We start from the raw sequence: 16167 nt of genomic DNA on the forward strand, positions 1-16167 counted from the left end.
GCACTACTTTATATCACTGCCTGAATAGCGACAAAGAATTCCTCTCCTATTTCCACGCGGTCAGCACTTCTAAAACAGAGCCCAGGTTCTCTCATCTCAGTGCACTCATAAAAGCCTGAAATTATCCTTCTTTCCTGCTCTGCCAGAGAAACTCCACGAAGCTGAATGCATAAGAGCATTTGGGATCACTTACAGACACAGCTTTCTCCACAGGTAGGCTCTGAGGTCTAATTCAGAGACTCAGAAATAATCCTACAGTTCTGTCTTAGAGCAACACTGAATTCTGCATTGCAGCTTTTCCAACTACTAGACACTTGCCACTAATAATAAAACTGTACTTTGATCCTCATGTGCACTCTTGTCCCTGTTTTCTGCTAGTTAGAGCCTAGAAAATCATTACTCCAAACCTCAACATTCTTTCTACACTAGAAAGTTCTTGATGAGGAGGCGCATGGAATATTTGCATTTTACCTTTGGTGACATGCTGATGATCACAGGGCACCCTGCCCATTGTGGATGTTCAATTAGTATTCTCAAATGGAAATCTGGTTGATAAAACTCTTTGAGATACCTGCTAAAATATGCCCCAATTGCTGCTATATGCTACTCTGTCCTTCAAATAATCTTTACACTAGAAGTTTCCAACACAAATGTAAAAAACATAGTATTACCTTTGCAATTTAGCTTCCCAAGGATATGAGACTCTAGCTAAATGCAGGAGATGAGACAGAAGGGAGAGGAGATTTAAAAAAAAAAATAGGAAGAACAAAATGTATTGATCTATTTGATTTTTGAGAAGCAGGTCACACTGCAGAACAGCATTTTATCTGGCATTCCACAGGGAGAGAATCATTTTTGTTATGATTCTCAAGGCAAATCAATAGAGTTAGAGAATAAGAAGAACAAAACTCCAAATCTCAAGTTCCTAATTAACCCAGAAAGCAGTGAAATCTAGACAACCTCTAATATAATATACTGGCTTTCATAAAGTCATAGAATCAACAGGCTGGAAGTGTTGAAATGAGTTCCTGGAGTCACCTAGAAAACTACTGGGGAAGCTGGATTTTAACCCATTGGCCCTGGTGTTACGCAGCAAGCACTAGGCTCATATCAGATTGCTGGTAACTCTGAGGTTATGTATGTTACTGGGATTTACATTCAACAAGCTGATTGGACTGCCCAGGAGCTACACTAGTTCGGTTCCACCAAGGTACAAGTGGAGACATAGCCTTTATTCGAAGACACATGACACAGATGTATAGCAAGCTATTGTAGTATACTAAGTACTATTTGGGATTTACCATGACCTGACAAATGCAGTGTTCAAGTCTTGAGTACACTGCTGCCCTATGAAATGATATGTAATATAAATCATCTCCTGCCAATTTAATCCCCATGACCCTTAGTAGTTGATAAGCAATTAATACCTGTGAGAGTGGAATTATTATCTCCGTTTTACAGATGAGCTATATAAGCCTCAAAGAAATAAAGGAACTTGGCCATAAGCACATTATTTCTAATAGGCCAAGCCAGTACTAAAATTCAAGCCTCCTGAGTCTAAACCTCATGCGCTTTTCACTACAATCTCAAGCAAATATCTTCACATCAAGAACTGATTTTCTAGATCAATGACTTAAGAAGAATATCAGCTTATTATAGGGACTGCGACATGAGTAAATTAAATATCACGGATATGGTTTGCGCCTGTATTTTTTTTCAAAAACGGCCTATGTAAATAAGCATTTTTCTAAGAATCTCTCATGTGAGTATAGTTCAGTTACTGTCATTTCATATTACAACCTGAAATTCTTTTAAATTCTGAAGCTCTTGTTTCACTTTCTCTCTAATAAAAGTGAAATGTCCAAAAGCTAATTATACTTTCATTTTGGTGTTTATGCTGTGAACCACCTTTTAGGTCAAACTAAAATTATTTTCATGGCTGCCTTTAGTAATTAAAACTTCTTGCATGAAGTAAAAGAAATAACATCCTATTGTGACAGTATTCTAGACTATATCAAGGTTATCTTGTTTTTGGTGGAAATAACCAAAGATAATTGAGTGAACTAACCGTGTGCTCCTCAAGTATGACAGCAAATGTTTGAGTATTTACAATGTGCTGGAGACACAAAAATTAGTACAACCTGGTGCCTGTCCCTGATGAGACTGCAGTTTAGGAGAGATGGATACATAATAAATTAAACAAAAATATATCAAACTTAGTCATATAAGCAAAGAATGGCAGGCTTAGAGAAGGTCAGTCATTCATTCATCTGAAGCAAGTGAAAACTCCAATAAGGAGGTGACAACTGAATCTTGAAGTAACAGACATGCTTTTGCTACAACAGGAACTTTAAAAAGCTAAGGAGTAAAAGGATCAATCCTGAAGCTCTGAATTGTATATCATTGGATTTCTGGTTATGTTTTCCATTCCATGAGCTGTTGGCGCCCATCAGAGAGAGGTTAATTTTCTGATGGAGCCATTAAGCCTCCCAAAGGTCCTCACCGAATCAGACAACCCTCCAACTCAAATATGCATCCATGGTAGACTCTGTTTGCAAGTGTTCCCACTCACTGTTTCAATTCACTGCTACTAGTGCTGAGTACTGTGGTGTTACTGAGTTACGGGGAACTTAAAGCAGCAAGAAATCTGTTATCCTTTTTTTTCAGTTGCTCAGAATGATGTGCAATCTGATTGAATTGATTGATTTCTGTGATCATGACCAGTTCTGGTTGTTTCACATATGCTTGCAAATGGTAGACACAGAGGTTTTCAACAAGGAAATGTTAAATCATCTCCAAAAAAGGTACAGAAGAGAGAATGGAATGGACTAATTCTTACTGAATGAAGAAAAAACTGAATGAAAAAGAAATCCTTTTATCTATTGTGTTCATTAATATTCACAAAACTTTTAAGACAACGGTTTATGGTTGTTCTGAGCATATTCTTGAGATTGATTTTTGTTTAATTATCTTCATTTTTATCAACAAGTGATCAAATAACACAACAGTTTCATGATAGGACAGGGTTTTGACGACTTACGGGAAACTTTAAGACACTATATATCTGCTGCTGAGCCATGGCATGCACACTTCCAATGTAAGGAAGGGTTGCTGTAAAATATGCCATCCTTTCAAAATGTTTTCTTCAGAGTTTCCATCCTATCCAATTCTAAGATAATAAGGCAATCTACAAACTTAAAAAAAAAAAAAGCTGAAATAGAAAATTAATGATCAAACATTAATGGAATTGTCCAAATGACTCAGAATAAATTAAAGATTACCAGGCTTGAAATAAGAAAAATATAGCATTTGACTATACTAACCTTTTTTCTCCAAAAACATTTTGTCAATCACCCTATCTGTTTCTTTGTGATTAACTTTCGAGGTTTAGATCTAATCATATAGCCTACCATGATAATTTATGAACCTTCCTTTGTTTACTAATTCCTTTAGTGTTGCTTCCTTTACCCTCATCTGCACCTAACCTTTCACTGCTGAATATGTTATCTCATTCTCAAATTGTATTCCCTTTTTGCATATTGTCTTTCCAAATAAATCAGGGAGGAACTGTGTCTTGTATTTTCTTTTTATCTTCATGATATTTAACACAATGCTATGCATATACCTTTATTCAGCAGTTGTTCAGAGGTTAACAGTCTGTGAAATTTAGCTTATTGTTTTAATGTGTTTAGTTATCTGGTCTGTTGCATCAAAGCAGACGAGAAGCAGCAGTTCAAAAACTCTAGCAGCTTTTCAAAGCAGATTAGAAAAGCTCTGAAAGCTAGCACAAGTGAGAAGAGATTCCATTGAAAAAGCTAGCCAAAATAGTAAAACCACTAACCCCAAAGTAGACTGGGGTCCTTCAGTGGAGGGGCAAATGATTGCAAAACCGTAAATGACTCTGAGAATGTAAATGAAAAGAGTATTCACCTAGATTTCAAGTTCAACAACTATTTACTTAATACTTATTGTGTGCCAAGAACTATGCCAGAATTTGAGTTTATAAAGCTTGACACGGCATCTGGATCATTTGCTTTTGAGATACTCACTATCTACTAGTGGAAAGGGATACATTATTTTATTTTCAAAACAAAACAAAAAAAGTGGCAAATGCTATGACAAATATAAACATCTTAGAGCAGAAGCACAGACAAAAGATACTTCTTCAACCCAGCCTAAGTCAAAAAGGGCTTCCTGGTGTAGTAACTTTCTTTGATAAACTCAGTTACCAAGAAAATGTAGTTATTGTCAGTTACTGGTTAATAAGGCACTAATCACTAATCACCCCTAGAAATAAGTTGAAGGAAAGGCTTTAGAATAAAAAATAGAATCTTCCAAAAGTGCTTCAGGATTTGGGGTGTTCATTACAGGCGTAACTTTGGGTAGAAGTGACAAGTTTTCAAGCGATCAGGGCAGGGAAAAAATTAGTTTGTGAACTGCAGTGCTACTCCGTGTGACAAAGATGCATCATTCACAAAATACAAACAATTGCCTAACAGAAAAATAAATTCACAGCAGGAACCAGAGCAATTTATAGCAATTAATGCAGAATACACTTAACACGGACATCAAGAAGTGCTATCAAAGCTGAAGTGCAATTACATAAACCATCTAGGTATCGTTTAAGAGAAAGACAAAATATAGTATCTGTTCTCCCAAAGGATTCATGAATCTTCCTTCAAAATTAGATTTATGCCTGTGATTAATTTTTTAAATTTTTACTAAATTATGGTATGCTCTTTTGTTATAGCTGATATCCAGATGAAATTTATATTTAAAATACAAATGATAGTTATATCTTAATTGATGATTCCACATTTCCAGTTGACAGCCTGAAAGTTCATCCATGGCCATCCTATTTTCTTGAATCATCAACTATAAAGTGTTCATAATTAGGATTTTGGCAATGATAAATGTACTCAAGCAATAGAGCTCCAATTAATTCTTATCAAATGGCTTTTCAATATCAAAGTAGACAAAATTTTAGTCTATCCCAAAACTAGTTCGTGCTGGTTACCAAGGAACATGGGCCCTAGTTATAAATCCATTTTTCTATTTGAAATAGCACTTTTAAGATTGGCTGCAAACTGTGCACTCAGGATATAAACACTGTATTTCCATTTTAAATATCTTCAACATTTCCTAAGCTCTCATATGTACCATGCCTTTTATGCTTAACTTTTGTCATAGAACTACCATTCATGATACCAAAGAAAGCCCCGTGTCCAAGTGCCCTTGACATCCTACTACAAGAGGAAACCACTCACTGATACTCAAGTCTATTACCACCAAGAAATCTTTCCAGGAAATTGGGTGACATTCAAGGAAAACACTGATAATCACGCAGGAACCTGAAGGTTATATTTAAAATGATTTGATCAGCCTCTGACAATAGAAAATAGATTTGAGGAAATAGCCGAGCATCTTTCATTCATTTATTGAACAGTTATTGATTATGTATTTACAATGCCAGGCTCCATTCTAAATGCTGGGATGCAGGACCAAAGAAGATAGACAAGGTCCCTGCTCTCATGGAACTTACATTCCTTTGACTGAGTCCATCAGTGCCTCGCTAAACACATCAATAATTTCAGACAGTGACAAGTGCTACAATGACAACAAAACAGATAATGTGACTGGTGATTTGGAGCAAAAGGATCGCATCTCAGCTTTTGTGCCAAAATGAAGGTAAGAATAAAACAAGAAGGAACAGTCACTGGAAGATATGAAGAAAAAAACAAGTAGAGGATTCAAATGGGAAAATACAGTGACCATTCTAAGTTGACATGTGTGAGGAAGAGACTGGAATCTTGCTGGGTACTGCACAGGCCTAGCTCCAGCCTGCAAGAGAGAAGAGCAAACAAGCCAGAGTGGGATTATTGACTGTATCTCTTCTTAGTTTCATTATGTGGGAGAGTTAACCACTTTTAACTTTTGTTTATTTACTACAAAATTAGAGTAACATCAAATATCTAAGTTTGTAGTTAATATTAATTAGTGTAAATAAAGCACTTGGTACATATTAGATGTCCAATAAATGCCAGTTCTCTCTTTACCAGGGGAATAAGTAGGATTTACAAAATAGGGATTACAAGGAGATATCAAGCCCAGTTATAATAACTTATTTTATAACACAGCTGACAGTACCTCATTCAACCTTCCAGTAACCCTTCAGAAAAGGTTTTATCATCTTTCTCTTATGGATGAGAAAACTGAAGCTCAAAGAGATCAAGTGACATTTGCAACATGATTGCTTTGCATGGGAGCTTGGAGTTAGACCCAACTAATATCTCCTCTTGGCTGGGGATGGAGGAAAGGCAAAGAATTTGTTGGTCAAAGGGTACAAACTTTTAGTTAGACAAGAGGAATAAGTTTTGAGATGGATTGCACAGCAGAGTGATTATAACCAATAATAATATATTTTATAATGCAAAATTACTAAGATAGTAAATTTCAAATTTCTTACCACAGAAAATTATGTGAGATGATAAATATGTTAATTAGCTTGACTTATTCATTCAACTTTGTACATATATATCAAAATACCACTCTGTACCTCATAAATGTATGCAATTATGATTTCTCAATTAAAAATATTAGCTTTTTAAAAGATTGGGCTGCACTACACTGCCTACTGATGGTATCTCTATGTTACAGTAATACGTAAATCACGGCTTCAGATAAAGGCGTAGGAGTTTTTCATAAAGCAGTGAAAGAAGGGGAAGTCGTAGGAGTTGCGATCTGTCTATAGAGTACAATTCCTAGTTACAATGGTTAAGAGCAAGGCTTTGAAGACAGCTAAGCCCAACCCTGTGGTGTTACATTTATTAGTCATGCAACTCTAGATACATTTCTTCTCAGAAATTCAGCTTCTATGCTAATATACATCTAGAATGTAGATCAGTATTTACAGCATCTAAATGGGCTAATGATTAAGTAAGAGAAAGCATGTAAAACACCTAGCATGCGACCTGACACTCACAGAGTATTCATTTGCCCAAGTTGTGCTGCTCGTGAGTAGCAGGGCCAGGATTTGACCTCTCAAGTTTCCAACACATCATGATACTTATTTCTTCATGTAACTAGCTGGGAAATTCCACTTGCTGCACAGAAAAGACAGGTTCTTAAACCGTATTGTATTAAAGTGACTCTTTGTTAAAACACAAAAATACCCCACTAGTTACATGTAGGTTATATCCTTGTTAATAACAATATAGGAGTCTTATAATCAATTCTGGTCTGGAAAGCTATAAAGTTATTTACTTCAAAAAAAAAAGGACACATATAAAAAATATGTATATAACATACATGTATATACACATATACATCGAAAAACATCTAGACATGTGTGTATTTTTCACCTCTGCATATATGTGTGTGTATTTATCTATCTATATACATTTGCAATGTCACTACCCCTTGCTTATTAAATAATATTAAAATATCATATCTCCAGTTCATGGACTGTACATGTATTTGTGCATAAATAAATTGCTTTTCTTATTATCATCTGGTGATTTACTACCATTGAGTGGGAGAGCTTCTTGGATATTAAGAATATCTGATATATGTGTATATATTTTTATAAAACATTTTTAATTTATTAATTATTCTATGGACATAAGAGTTTGAGAATCTTACGGATGTTACTTTTTAAAAACTTATCACTACAGGTCAGGCATGGTGGCTCATACCTGTAATCCCAGCACTTTGGAACGGCGAGGCAGAAGGATCACTTGAACCCAGGAATTTGAGATCAACCTGGGCAACATAGTGAGATCTCATCTCTATAAAAAATAAACAAAATTAGCTGGGTGTGGTAGCACACACCTGTGGTTCCAGCTACTCAGGAAGCTGAGGTGGGAGAATTGTTTGGGCCTGGGCAAGGTCAAGGTTGCAGTGAGCCAAGATTGCACCACTGCATTCCTGCAGGGCCACAGAACAAGACCCTGTCTAAAAAAAAAAAGAAAAAAGAAAAAAGAAAAAAAAAAATCACCACTGCCAGAGGTTTGTTACAGAATATCACCCAAAAATATTCCTCAAATAAATACTCTGGGAAATACTGGCTTACTAATACAGAGCAAAAGGTATATATTAATGGAATAAATGTGAGAAACCTATGGAAATAAGTAGGGGAAATAAATATATGGAAACAAATTAGCCATAGAAAGACATTCTTTCCATGTTTTAAAGGAAATACTAAAGTTATGTAACCTTTGACACTAAACTTATGGAGCAAAAGATTGTGAATCTTAATTAAAAGGAAAAAAGAACTATTTTCCCAAAGTCCTCATAAAAGCAAAGTGTGCTCTATTTGACAATATGTGTATCAAATTGGCATTGGAACCATGCATCTAACCCAATTTGAAACACCACTTAAGTAGAAATAGGAAGGCAAATCGTAATCAAAGCTCAAAACATGTGCTGACACAACCAAAATATGAAAATGGCTAAAATTCACACCAAATTTTGATCACACTCATAGTAAATTTAAAACTACTTACTATTATTGCTCGGAATCAGAAGTTTGTTCAGCATGTTATAAGCGACTTTCTAAGGGCAAGTTACTGTGTTCACATATGGACCAAGTAGCTATTGACAAATCACGTGATTTCTTTTCAAATGCTTTGTGTTTGTGGCATTTTATTGGTCATCGTGTCAGGAATACTAAACAATTTTTTTTTAGTGTTTGCAGAATATTATACAGTCACAAACATAAAACAATATGTTGCAATGAGTCAGCATCCTTTTCTAAGTTTCATAAAGAGAATTTGTGATAATTTACTTGAGGACAGTGACCTTGATTGCTTCAAAATGCCTTTAATCAGTGCTAATTTCTCATCTTAATAAAGGAAAATGGAAACATCTGAGTCTATTCTCTTTCTATATTGTCTTACTTATAAAATAACAAAATGAGAGGATATTAAATGAAAATTCATTCATTTATTCAAATATGTATGCAATTGCTTTAAGTCTAAGATACTGAAATAAACATGGCAGAAAAGATGTTAACGGTCTATACAATTTTCTGGTTTGTAAAGTCAGTCTCCCTCTCTGACTGCCTCACTTTCTATCTAAAACATACATATCTAAAACAACAAGCAACACACTTCAACACAAACATACCAGTTGAACAACTGACTTCTTTTTTATTTTCAATTTTTTGAGACAGAGTCTTGCGTGGCCACCCACGCTGAAATGCAGTGGTGTGATCATGGCTCACTACAGCCTCGACCTCCTGAGCTCAAGCGATCCTCCCGCTTCAGCCTCCTGAGTAGCTGGGACTACAGGCAGGTGCGACTATGTCCAGCTAGGTTTTTATTTTTAAAATTTTTTTTAAGATGAGGGTCTTGCTAAGTTGCTCAGGCTGATCTTGAACTCCTGGCCTCAAGCAATCCTCCCACTTCCTCCTACCAATGCGCTGGGATTATAGGCATAAGCCAACAACTGACTTCTTGAGAGTTAATTTTGATCATATGATCTCTCAGAATTTCATTTAAATTTCTTTCATAGACAGATAAGGAAGAGAGATTGAAGAAGGAAAGAGAGAGATTTCATTTAACTCAATCAAAGTTTTCTCTGGTTAATCTAATTCTGTGCCTTAGTGATGTTTTCCGGAAAAAAAAAAAAAAGGTGGAATTTAGAGGAAGAAAAACACTTTCTCTTGGGAAATAAAAGAAAATCATATGAAAATTTACCTGTTATAGTTTGTTAACAGAAGAGAAAATGACGTGTACGTATCTGGAGATTTCCAGTCATTTTTCCAGTGCTAAATTTGAACCTCATTCTCAAGGGTTTTCTAAAATAAAACTTAACATATCTGTCCATCACCACATCCTCATGCCCTCAAGGTTAATTTGATTTAGGGATTATTCTAGTGTTTTGATTTGCTATCAGTTTGAGATCCTTTGTATCCAAAGGAAGTGCCAAATTTTGTGAGGTTCTTAAGAGAACAATGCACGTGAATAAAGTCTCAGAATACTGGGCTTCTCACGAATGTAGCACTGACTGCCATTTATAATGAATTAAAGATTTAGAGATTCCGTACCTTTCACTTTCCTTCTTTTTGTGTGGAACATTTTCTAATATATATTCAACATTCGTCTGCCTTTTCTTTTGATTCAGGGTTGTTTCTCCTAGTTCTTGCTTATCTTCATCTGTTTGGGAAGCTGAACCAGATGGCTTATAAACAATATAAATTTATTTCTCACAGTTCCAGAAGCTGGGAAGTCCAATATTCAGGTGATGGCAGATTTAGTGTCTGGTAAGTGCTTGCTCTTCTGGTCAATACATGAGGCCATCTGTCTGGTTTGTAAACCATCTTGCATTTTACTCCCATAATTCACACAAGTTGTGGGAGGGACCTGGTGGGAGATAACTGAATGATGGGTGGTGGTTTCCCCAGTACTCATGGTAATGAATAAATCTCATGAGATCTGGTGGTTTTATGAGGGGTTTCCGCTTTCACTTCTCTCTCATTCTGTCTTTGCCTGCTGCCATCCCTGTAAGATGGGACTTGTTCTTCCTTGCCTTCCACCATGATTAGGAGGCCTCCCCAGCTCCGTGGAACTGTGAGTCCATTAAATCTTTTATCTTCCCAGTCTCAGGTATGTCTTTATCAGCAGCGTGAGACAGATTAATACACCTTCTCACTGAGTCCTTACTTGGAGGAAGGAGCTAACTAGCTCTCCAGGGTCTCTTTTATAAGGACACTTATGACATTTTTGAGAGCCCTTATGACTTAATCTCCTCCCAAAGGCCCCATTTCCTAAAACTACCACCTTAGGAGTTAGGATTTCAACATATGAATGTAGGGGGCACAAACACTCCAGTCATAGCACTCTTCCCCGTTATCGCTGTCACTCTTTTCTTTTTCTCCTTTTTAAGTGTAGCTTCCCATCTCCTTAGGCAAAGAAACAAAACCACCTAGGTTGGGAGAAGCACAGATATCAGATCACACAAAAGCAGAATAATTTCTACACTTACAAGTAAAGTGCATGGGACTGTATAGAAAGACATCACAATTTGTCTTTTTAATGTTTAACATGCTTTTTTGCTTTCTTCCTGATTTTCCAACATATTTTGGCTGATAGGGAAAAATTTTGCAACTATAACACAAAATAAAAGATAAGCAACAGCAATCTTCTAAATTGATCAGGGTAAATAAACTTTAATTAGATTAGGTAACTACTTTCAGAAAAATATAATATCTCTCTATAAAGACATATTGTTTAACACTAAGAGGGCTCCCTTGAGCATATAAACCTAGGAAGTCATCAAGAGGTTTGGTTTCTTGAGACACAAACTCTCAGAATTTTGGCCATAAGACTGTAACTTAAAATAATACCAGTGGACTCTAACAGGTTAATTATCCTACCAATCGAAGACAGGAGTTCTATGCAGATGTAAACATATTGTTTCTAGTGACAAAAAATGATGAGGCTTTAAGACTCACAGTGATGGAGAAAAAAGGTTTGAATCTTGCCTCACTCTCTTGCTAGCACTCAGGCACCTCCCCACCTCCTGCTCTCTCTGGCTTACAAAAGCAGACCTATCTGAGAGAACTGCCTAGAGCCTTCTGGCGATGCATTGTACTTTTTGGTGTGGGTCAGTGGCAGGATTGGAACTAGTAACTGCATTTCCTCACTCCCAGTTCACTTATCTATCCACTACAAAACAGCATGTTAATTTTGGAAATATTTATACCACTAGGTCATCATGACCTTTGAATATAACCACTGGCACCACTAATATGCCAGGAATCTCCTTATGCCTCACCCAACTAGAATCACTGCCCATGGCAGTATGGACTTCAGATGCCATCTCTCCTGAATAACTGTTCAACATACATAAGACCTCAAAAGAATGTGTTATATTTAAGAAGAATTCGAAGACAGAACATCCAAGTGTGGATACATCAAATTAATGTCTACATTTCTCTTTTAATTTTCTAGCCAATGAAGAAGAGCTAAATATAATCACAGCAGGAATCTTAATGAAACGTTTCAACAGGAAGCAACCTTAAAATATATCAACCTAGAATGATTGTTTTGATAGACTGTCTTAAAGGTAAATCTAGATTTTATCTTTAAAGAAGAGTGAATCTCATACAAACTCAACTCTCTTCCCTGAAATACTTGGTCAAAATCAAGCTGGTATAGACTAGTTTTATCACAAACACTCCTATTTTTCATAGCTATTCCAATACAACTATGATTTTAAAACTGCAATAGAAATATTTAATTAATTAATTAATTTTAAAATTTTATTTTATTTTATTTTTTTGAGACAGGGTCTTGCTCTGTTGCCCAGGCTGAGTGCAGAGGCACTATCACAGCTCACCACAACCTCCATCTACAAGGCTCAAGCAATCCTCCCACCTCAGCCTCCCAAGTAGCTGGAATCACAGGCACACACCACCACACCGACTATTTGTTTTTTTCCTTTTTTTTTTTTATTTTTATTTTTTGTGGAGACAGGGTTTCACCATGTTGCCCAGGCTGGTCTTAAATTCCTGACCTCAACCAATCTACCTGACTCGGCCTCCCAAAGTGCTGGGATTACAGGCCTGAGCCACCATGCCTGGCCTACAATGTTTTTATTTTATTTTATCTTATCTTATCTTATCTTATCTTATCTTATCTTATCTTATTTTATTTTATTTTATTTAGACAGGGTCTCTGTCACCCAGGCTGGAGTGCAGTGGCACAATCATGGCCTTGACCTCCGAGGCTCAAGTGGTTCTCCCACCTCAGCCTTCCCAGTAGCTGGGACCACAGGTGCACACCATCATGCTCAGCTTATTTTCACATTTTCTGTAGAGTCGAGGTTTTGCCATGCTCCCCAGGCTGGTCTCAAACTCCTGAGCTCAAGTGATAGCCCCGGCTTGGCCTCTAAAAGGGGTGGGATTACATGTGTGAGACACTGTGCCCAGCCTCATTTGTTCAGCCTCATTTCTTCAAAAATTGTCCTGATTTAATAAGAAAAGACAACATCCCAAAACATGATATTAATATTTATCATCTTTAGTTGTACAGATTCTTTAGTTCTTTGTAAAGAACATTATTAGGTCTTCATAAGAAATGAAATATTGCTCTTTACAAGTTTAATGCACACAAGTAATCTATAATTCTGTATGAAACTTTTACAATCCCTTAAGAAATGTCCTGCAAATTTGATAATGTCAAATTTAAAAATAAAATACTTTTAAGGTCCAAACTTTAGATTTCAGAAAAAAACATGTGGAGTACTTAGCTTGTACAACCTAATTCTCTTCTATCATTTGCACTGATAACATTATTCCTGTACACATTTTAGCCCAAACCCAGAGAAGACAGGCTTACATGCAAGTTTACAAAAGGAATAAAATCCAGGTAGTCAGCAAAGTGCCCCTAAATGAGAACCGAACTTCTTTCAAATTGCTTTGTTCAAGTTTCATTATCTAGACTTCTTTTTGGCACAACATGGTTATTGCTCACCCTTTACTATCCCCTCTACCAGCACATGTTGTCAAGAACAATAAAAGTCCGAGGGTCAAAATACAGGTATGTCTGCTTCAAAAAAATAAAAAGAGAGAAACCTATTTGGCTAGAATTTCCCATGATTTGAGTCATAGCCCACAAACAAGACTGATTCACTCACTTTTCTGCAAATATGCTATGAAGCAAAAATTTTAAAAATTACAAACGTCTCCTGGATTGCTACACTGGTTCAGATGCAATATTTTGTTTGAAAGGGAAGAGAAAAGTATACTGTTTGGTAATTGGAACTCAAAGACCACATCCTGTGCTGTTCAATGCAGATTTCTTGATTGGCATGACAGAGTACTGCAATATAATTATTTTTAATTGCCAGTTCACATATCTAAAGAAAAGAATATACAAGACTCCCAGAGGCACTGTTCTATAGCAGGAGTTTAATACATCAAGGCAGGCTTTAGCAAATAAGGGCTTTTGTCAATATTTCCCTGGCACATCACCCACGACATAACAATAACACTTAGAATTTATATAAGCCTTTCATCTGCAAAGTGCTTTACAATAATCAATCCCCAGAATACTCATTTGTCAGGAGAATGAGCAATTGATTATAAAACTGAGGACTTCAAGCAAGAAATGGTTTGGATAAGTTCAAAAAGGAATCTTGTTTTGAGATTGAAATAGAATCTCTAACATCCCCAAAGTTAGCAGGGCTGTTTTGATACAGTTAACATCTTTAATATTTTTAGGCACTGATAGCTGAACCCGTAGGTTTCTTTATGCTGACTATATTTCTCGAAAGCTCACTTCTGTACTCCAATGTGTGTTCAGTTTTTAAGAGTCACAGATTTTTCCACACATTCTCAAAAATGGTAGAATGTCTACATTTCTGAATATAACACTAAGAAGGCATTTGTAACCGTTATTAAAAGATTAGACCATTAGTGCTGTGGTGGCAAGCGCAAGTTCAGCATTGTATACCCAAGACTGAACACAGTGCATGGCACACAGCAATCAGTAGTCACCCCAACATAAAAAACTAATGTTCTCTCAGCTTCATTAACTCATATATTTATTTGTTCATTCATTTAATCAGTCAATCAATCATCATTTGTTGAACTCTGCTATCTGCAAATCACCGAATGATTTAGCAACAAGAAGAGAAAAATGTTATCTGTCCCTTGATCTCAGAGTTTATAATTAACTAGAGATAGATAGGTAAGTGAAAAATGAAGATGATTAAAGATAACAATAGAAGAACAGGAGGTCGGAGAACAAAAGAAGAAAGAAATACTTCTACTTGGTGAGTGTCTTAGTCCATTTTGTGCTGCTATAAAGGAATATCTGAGGCTGGGTCATTTATTTTAAAAAGAGGTTTATTTTGGCCAGTCACGGTGGCACATGCCTGTAATATCCCAGCACTTTGGGAGGCCGAGGTAGACAGATCACTTGAGGTCAGGAGTTCAAGACCAGCCTGGCCAACATGGTGAAACTCCATCTCTACTAAAAATACAAAAATTAGCCAGGCATGGTGTATGCCTGTAATCCCAGTTACTCAGGAGGCTGAGGCAGGAGAATCACTTGAACCCAGGAGGTGGAGGTTGCAGTAAGCCAAGATCGCGCCACTGCACTCCAGCCCGGGTGACAAGCAAGTCTCTGTCTCAAAGAGAAAAAAAAAAAGAGGTTTATTTTACTGATGGTTCTACAGGCTTTACAAGAAGCACGGCACCAGCCTCTGCTTCTGGTAAGGCCTCAGGAAACTTCTGGTCACGGTGGAAGGAGATGTGGGAGGTGGAGTCTGCACATCACATGGTGAGAGAGGGAGCAAGAGAACAAAGAGAACACGTCAGGTTCTTTTTAACACAGAGATCTCATGGGAACTACGAGTGAGAACTCATTCAAATCCTCAAGAACGGCACCAGGCAATTCATAAAGGATGTGCTTCCATGACCCAAACACCTCCCACCAGGCCCCACCTCCAACAGTGCGGATCAAATTTCAACACGTGATTTGGAGGGGACAAATATCCAATCAATATCAGTGAGGCTTCAAAACAATGCTTCACAAAAGATGTAGTTTCACTTGGGTTTTGCATGATTTTGATAGGCGGAAGAAATTGGAGAAGATTGTTGCAGATTGAGGGAAGGCCAAGAAGTAGAAATAGCTTTCCTGCTACCACCAATTTGGAGAAATCTGTATCTGAAATTATATCACCTTTGACTACACTCTGTACATTCAAACTTGATTTGTGTTACTGAGAAATTCTGGATGAGATTGGCCTGTGATTACCATACAGATTGGTTGTATGTAAATGTGTGCGTCTATAGTGTTTGAGGACGTGACTTATTCTTTCATGTGTCTGAAATATTCCTCAGATTGTTACCTCTCCTAATGTATATTGTATTTTCTTTCTTTCTTTCTTTCTTTCTTTCTTTCTTTCTTTCTTTCTTTCTTTCTTTCTTTCTTTCTTTCTTTCTTTCTTTCTTTTATTATACTTTAAGTTCTAGGGTACATGTGCATAACGTGCAGGTTTGTTACATATGTATACTTGTGCCATGTTGGTGTGCTGCACCCATCAACTCGTCAGCACCCATCAAGTCATCATTTATATCATGTATAACTCCCCAATGCAATCCCTCCCTCCTCCCCCCTCCCCATGATAGGCCCCAGTGTGTGATGTTCCCCTTCC

General features: G+C 36.7%; 1 protein-coding gene across 4 annotated transcripts in view; it reads right to left on the reverse strand.

The window, feature by feature from the left end:
• FGF12 (fibroblast growth factor 12) overlaps positions 1-16167 on the reverse strand; it is a 603053-nt gene that overhangs the window by 134793 nt on the left and 452093 nt on the right. The gene's annotated exons all lie outside the window — the stretch shown is intronic.

This window comes from Rhinopithecus bieti, unplaced genomic scaffold (genome assembly GCF_001698545.2).
Source record: "Rhinopithecus bieti isolate Rb0 unplaced genomic scaffold, ASM169854v2 scaffold_5626, whole genome shotgun sequence".
In the NCBI taxonomy this organism is placed as follows: domain Eukaryota; kingdom Metazoa; phylum Chordata; class Mammalia; order Primates; family Cercopithecidae; genus Rhinopithecus; species Rhinopithecus bieti.